Source organism: Dreissena polymorpha, chromosome 14, assembly GCF_020536995.1.
Source record: "Dreissena polymorpha isolate Duluth1 chromosome 14, UMN_Dpol_1.0, whole genome shotgun sequence".
Lineage (NCBI taxonomy): Eukaryota > Metazoa > Mollusca > Bivalvia > Myida > Dreissenidae > Dreissena > Dreissena polymorpha.
In genome coordinates, this window is record NC_068368.1 from 37,889,326 (window position 1) to 37,895,325 (window position 6,000).

At 37.2% G+C, this 6,000-nt stretch overlaps 1 protein-coding gene and 1 long non-coding RNA gene across 12 annotated transcripts in view; one reads left to right on the forward strand and one right to left on the reverse strand.

Moving 5' to 3' along the window:
- The window catches only part of LOC127857563 (uncharacterized), a 115,026-nt gene that overhangs the window by 75,965 nt on the left and 33,061 nt on the right, over positions 1–6,000 (reverse strand). The window lies entirely within an intron of this gene.
- On the forward strand, positions 868–3,085 carry LOC127857567 (uncharacterized). The gene is made up of 3 exons (XR_008038480.1): positions 868–936; positions 1,550–1,733; positions 1,876–3,085. It is a non-coding gene; the product is annotated as an uncharacterized LOC127857567 (long non-coding RNA).

Sequence of the window (6,000 nt, forward strand, 5' to 3'; positions counted from 1 at the left end):
CGAATCACACTTTTAAATAATCTTCAACGGAATCATTATATTAACCACAACATTGCTTATTTAAGATTAGAAGCCTTTTCCGATCCTCACAGTGGGATCGATTATTTCAATGTCGGTCTTGGTACATTTGAAAACATAGCCGATATAATGTCACAAACGAGAAATTACGGCGAAAATGTTGAATGGAATCTGTCACATTTAATTGACGGTCATCCGTATTACATTATTGTTCAGGTATTAAAATGTATTTCATTGAATTTTGACAAACTTGTAATCACAGATTTTATCTCTTGATTCATTATAATTATAAAATACAACATATATATTAAATACTAGTATTTTGTTTTAGGCTGTCAATCGAGCTGGACTGCTATCCAAACCAGTTTCATTAAGGTTTATTGTAGATCGAACTCCTCCAATAAATGGGCATGTTCTCGATGGAATTGTTGCTGAAAAAGTACGTTTGATTGTTTAACGGGTTCATCTTCACTCGAATATTCATGTGTTAGTATAAATATCAATTTTCTTTAACCATTAACAACATTGTTTTAAAGTAGTAAATGCATTATATCCCGATTATGTATAATAATGAATAATCAAGTACATGTAGATAAAAAACAGATTGGAGAATATAAAACGTCTTTGATTCGTCGTTTGCAACTCTAGATTTATGTTGTCTTCATCATTACGAACAGGATGTACATCTGTTTCAGGATGTTGACTTTCAAGCTGATATCGACGTTATACATGCCAGCTGGAGAAACTTTTATGACACCGAAAGCGACATAGCTTTCTACAGAGTGGGGCTGGGAACGGAACCCTATCAGTCAGATCAAACGCCTTTGATTAACGTTGGACTGATGACTGGAGTGGGGCTGGGAACGGAACCATATCAGTCAGATCAAACGCCTTTGATTAACGTTGGACTGATGACTGGTTACGTACTAACAGTTTATAACCCTTACAAATAACACATAATTAATGTATCTACACAACAAATACAAATATAACATAAACAGAAATAATGATAATAATGCGGTGGTAGTCCTTCTTTAATGTGTATCTGTCACCACTTTACACAATCCATAAATATCGATAATCAAGAAGAACTTGTGTCGAAGTTTGTCAATATTATCCCAGACTTTCAGCGGTTTATACACTTCTTATTCTTTTCAAGAAAGTGTTTGCCTTTTGTCAGATCGCTATATGTCACTTGGCATAAAGGATCACTGCTATAAGGTTTTTTTCCCCTGTTGATACATCTGAAGTTTCACTATTTTGATAGTTATATGTTTAGCTTTGTTCTGATTTATTCTTTGACAAGCGTATTTTTGTTGTTGTTTTTTAAGATGAAACAATAATGACATAGAACCAACAGTAATCACCAATTCGCTGGATAATTTGTATTTGTTTAGATCCTGATGATAACAACGCATGTTTTAATAACTCACCAGAATCGCCATAATATTATCACATTTAAAGATGTAATTTTAAATACACCTTTTCTTAATTAAGATACAAGTTTTTTACTTATTAATGTTTTTCTCAGATCACGCATGGAATGGTCCGTTTGTTCCTGGACTAAAGTACTCCGTGACGGTGGAGGCGTGCAATAGAGCAGATATGTGCACTATAAGATCATCCGACGGCCTAGTCGTGGATAACTCACCTCCTATACGTGGAATCGTATACGTTGGACCAGGAAATGGTCATAACAAATATCTCTCACAAAGGTTTAGTGCCTTTACTAGCGTATAAAAAAGCTGTGTTAATGTTTTAATCCATAAAATAGTTTCATTGTAGTATACATATCATGCAGTGAAAATTATAGTTAACTATTTGACTATTTATTTGTACGCGATTTCCATTTACTAGGTCTTCCATTCAGATCAGATGGGATGAGTTCGAGGATCCACATTCGAGCATTGATCATTATGAAGTTTGTGTGTCCACAATAAACGGCGTTTGTGACGTAGTCAAACGTTCCAATGTTCTTTTTCACTCCAACATTTTTAAATCGAATATTACACTACCGACCAATGATCCCTTAACAGCGACAGTTTGGGCAACAAACGGCGTCGGCATGTGGGTTTCACAGGTATCGGACACATTTATTATAGACGACATACCGCCTATCGTAAAGGAGGCACCACAATTTAAGAATATTCAAACAGTGCAAGGCCAACATTACCAATGGGACAAATCCATTATTAAACTACAGTGGCATTTTTCAGACGATATCAGTCCAATTATTCGTCATGAAATATCTTTAAAAACTCATCACGATGGTCACACGCCCGTCGAGCATGTCGTTCTGGGATCCGAACGTACATTGTCTATTAGTTTAGACGGAAATAACTGGCTACATAGCGGGGATACATATTATGCAATTGTTACAGCATGCAATGCCGCTGGCCTTTGCACTTCTGAAAGAACAAATGATCTGTTGATCGACTCCACTCCGCCGCATCTCGGAGGTTTTTAAAGAACCCTTGTTTTGGACCGAGTATAAAAACGCATACGGTCACATATACTCTAATCTAACGCTCACATGGTATGGTTTTTATGACCCTGAATCTAGAGTTGAAAAGTATTTTATTACAGTATCTCGAAAATACAGTGACACTGAACTATCTGAAGGCGTATTCACAGTTCTTGCATCTAATGACACCAAGTTGGACATGCAATCAACACTAGGACTTTCTGAATTATTGTCACCGGGTGAGTCGATAATACTGTCGTTTGGGCACAAAATCGTGTTGGACTTAATAGCTCCACCGCAAGAGTAACAGTTGATGTTTTATCATCTAGTCATATCGTCTTAAATAAATCAGGTACGCTCGAAATAAAGAAACATTCGTGCGACATCCATTTTTGCAATAAGGATTGTACGTGCGCTGTGTTAGGTCGTCCCTGTGTAGAAGTACCTACCAACGCTACATGTAACAAAATATCGTATTCAGATGCGGAAACGCAAAACCTTCCAACATTTACTGTTAGCGCGGGTTTAATGGATGAAAATATAACAATGTCAGCATCGTCGGCTTGCATTACCGGGCATTGGTTTAGCAATTTTAGTGGAATAATACCGGAACATGTTCAACGATTCGAATGGAGCATCGGAATAATTGGCCAAGGTATCGGTGGAGGAGTTTTTGACTTGAAAGTTGAAAGCCCGTGGACAGATATAGGGATGCGAACTGAATTTATATATTGTTTACCCGCAAACCGTTCTTTCATACACGACGAGCAGTACGTTATTTATTTGAATGCGTGGTATGACCAAGATACATACATGGTTTTCCAATCGACTCCCATTCTGTTTGATTTTACTCCACCAACTGTGCGAACAGGACGCTATATCAGAGAGGGTACATGTACAGAAGACATGGATTTTATTTCGTGGACAGATCATATTATTGTTTGCTGGGACGGCGTATTCAGTGAACAACAAACTGGACTACAATACTACGAAGTCAGTCTTGGATCACAACCACATAGTAAGTACATTATGTTGTTTTTATTATTAATCTGCATTTATTGTGCTTATTGTGGTTTATCATAAATGCCGTTTTCAAATGTTATGTAAATGTTCCTTCACTATGTTGCAGACGATGACATATACCCCATAACAAATGTAGGGCTGGACACAGGTTTTCATCTTCAAAATATTTCCCTGCGTCCAGGCACTCGCTATTATTTTACTGTTATTGCCATGAATACCGTTGGGCTTCACAAAGCAGCTATTTCGGATGGTTTTATTGTTGATACGGATTTGCCAATCGACGGAGTAGTTTTCAACACTTTCCATCACAGAAATTCTGCTTTTCAAAGTTTGAATGAAAGTATTGGTATATCCTGGCATGGATTCCAAGACAACATGTCTGGTATTAAAAATTATTTTGTTGCCATTGCCAAGGTTAGAAGTTTCAATGAAACCAATGTCAAATATACTGACGCTCAAATGTTGACAAGTTATGTTTTCTCTATATAAGCCCTCAAACAAGGTGAGTCTTATATTGGAATCGTGAAAGCCGTAGACGCGGCAGGACATCAAGTTCGATCGTTATTTCAAAACCTTTCACATTCGATATGACACCAGTCCAAGAGGTTACTCTTGCTATTCGACCGGAACGCTTACCTACTGACGTAACATACACGTCTAACGAGCTTTCTTTTAACGTCACTCTAACTGAAAACAGCGTATATTACATACGTGGAAATATTACAAAAGCCCCAAAAGAGTTGTATCCTGTCCTCATAATCGACAGCAATAGACACCAATGTCATTCTCAGAAAGCCACGATGGAGTGTTCATGTATTATTACTCCTTTATTGCACCAAACACGAGTCCGAATTTTTTCACGGTCGACTTTGGAACATTTGTCACCACAAATTCAAAGCAAACACTGGAGTTGTTGGAATGTACATCACTGCAAGAGAATGAAACAGCGGCCGTCACTGGTTACACAAATAGGCCCTTTCTCATTAGCAGTTAATGTGATGGTATTGGATGCTGGAAAGTAAGATAAGCAAGGTAATACATATTTTTGGTTTAAATATCCAATTATTGTAAATTAAATGATCAAAATGAATTGCAATTTGATAGTTTGAACAGAATATTTACACTTATACTGTTTTATCTTTTCAGATCAAAATTGGAGCTGGGGACATCAAAGGGAGGATTTCAGATCAAGCCTTTGTTGAGATTCACACTCAAAATAACAACGGAATCATCCTTGCACCTTTCATACATGGCACCCCTGTATATATAACTGCTATAGCAGAAAATCATGCAGGCAATAACAATGTATTTTATTCAGAACATGCCATTACAATTGACCACACGCCTCCCAGTATCGGCGATATAAAGGTCACGGTCGAAGTACACAGCGCATACTCGAATACAGTTACACTCTATGCGAGTTGGGAAGTGAATGACGATGAACGGCTATCGAGTATGTAAATGTTTATTAGGTAAGTTTATTCACTTATAAGGAATGATCTTTTTACATATACGTGATTACTTGTTAGTATTATATTTGGAATCAGGAGTGAAGGAAGGCATACAATCGGAAATTAAATTGTTTTCGGGTCTGATCTATTTGATGTTATTTTGTAAAATTAGCATAATATGAAAATTTGAGAGGTTATTACTTGTGGCCCGTTAATACTAGATTCATCAAAACGGAACATAAAAAGGGAAACTTGTGGAACTATAGTAAGATTTTAATATTCAGATGACGTGTAGCTAGACAATGTTGTTTTGTTCCAGGTCATTCTCCGTCGTAGCAAACATTCGACCTGAAAGTGAATCTATTCAATGAAACGGGATGTAAGTTCGAGGAGTTAGATTTAATCCATGCCTCTACAGTTTATGTATACTGTGAAATGTGTCAAGACGTCGAGCTAGCATCATTTGCTTTCTCCGGCCCAGTAACCATCTATCTCGAGGTTCCAAGTGCGCCCAGGCATATGTAAGTTTTATACCAGTGAGTGAACAATCAGTGCCAACCACAGAGACAGTGAATAACAATCCTATTGCACAGTCTAATAAATCGACAATTCAGGTTTTGAATGGAATGACTTCATGGATGATGCACAGATCCTTCATACCAATACCGGGTTCTTCAAGATGGTCTAGTGATTGTGGATTGGTCAACTGTCATCTTTAAAAACATGGCTTCATTAATAATCTAGCGTTAGTTTCGGGCAACGTCTACACAGCTGAGGTTAAAGCGATGAATGCGGGCAATTTATCCAGCTCTAACGTAAGTCGTTCCCTATAGTATCGTCGGAACCACCCAAACTAACAGGTACGCAACTGATATAAGTTGATATTTCTCCTGTTTTACTGAAGATGCTACAAAACGACTTGACGGTCACTAGCAGGACCATTTTTATTTTTTACTATTTCCTTATTACGAATGTTTAATCATTCAACTCGGTATTTAGACAAATTGTATTTCTTCTTGTGGTTTTTGTTTCTCATTGTTTTCA